This window comes from Aphanomyces invadans (assembly GCF_000520115.1).
Source record: "Aphanomyces invadans strain NJM9701 unplaced genomic scaffold supercont1.41, whole genome shotgun sequence".
Classification (NCBI taxonomy): domain Eukaryota; phylum Oomycota; class Saprolegniomycetes; order Saprolegniales; family Verrucalvaceae; genus Aphanomyces; species Aphanomyces invadans.
Genome location: NW_008580186.1, coordinates 157,789 through 158,719, shown reverse-complemented (window position 1 = coordinate 158,719; position 931 = coordinate 157,789). Strand labels below are relative to the sequence as shown.

Below are 931 nucleotides of genomic sequence, written 5' to 3'. Positions count from 1 at the left end.
CCTGCTCTCAGTATGCTTGAGCAATAAATATCTGTCATGCATGACAAACACATCAGGATACAGATGTCAAGTATATTGTGGCGATGACCATTTGTCATAAGTAGGTACTGTATATTTGACATCGTTCAACGGGACTACGCAGGAGAGTGGTGAAGAGCATCGTGGCCTAGGCGAAAAAGCTAGGGTGGCGGAATGCAAGAGAGTAAGAGAGGAGAGTGGACTGTGGAGAGCAAGTAGGCGACAGTGACGAAAAAGGTTGGTCTTACCCGGACTTGAACCGGGGACCTTCTCCACGTCAAGGAGACGTGATAACCGCTACACTATAAGACCACATGATTTTCATTCCAAGGTCTCGCAATATGTCAGTGCCACAGTGTCTTACTTGTAACCCGAACGTCGTCCTCGGTACGATTCCGGGATCCGCTATACTTTCCGACGGATTCAACCGCGTCACGCGCATCTGGAAAGATGGACTGTCCGGATGAGAGGACCCGCGTTCCGGTAAAGAACTTCCGTTCACGACTTTTCAGAAATATCAACCCCCCCTCGACTGAGCCCTATCAGCTGGAAAAGCGAGAAGGCAATATCAGTTAGTAGTAAAACCACTATTCTACCTCCCTTGACTACGATTTGAATTCCATCTCACACAATCCAAACAGCATTCATACCACCTTAATGTCGCCCAATCACCCACCTCCGTGCACCTCCTCACCACACACGCACACACCCCTCGCTGCCCCAACCAGTCTGTGCTCCTTGCAAATGCCCATTTACTTCAGAACAATACAATGTTCCGCTCTGGGCAAGATGAGTCCATTCAGCGCATATTATACTGTCAACCATGCAGAGTGACACGAACGAAATGCAATTCCGCCCTCGGTTGCAGGTGAAATTGTGTCGATGGCACCTGAATCGTATGTTTGGCGTCGAT

General features: G+C 49.0%; 1 non-coding gene across 1 annotated transcript; it reads right to left on the bottom strand.

The window, feature by feature from the left end:
* Nucleotides 1-257: 257 nt before the first annotated feature.
* Nucleotides 258-330, bottom strand: H310_12606. Its single transcript has one exon. It is a non-coding gene; the product is annotated as a tRNA-Val (tRNA).
* Nucleotides 331-931: the final 601 nt, after the last annotated feature.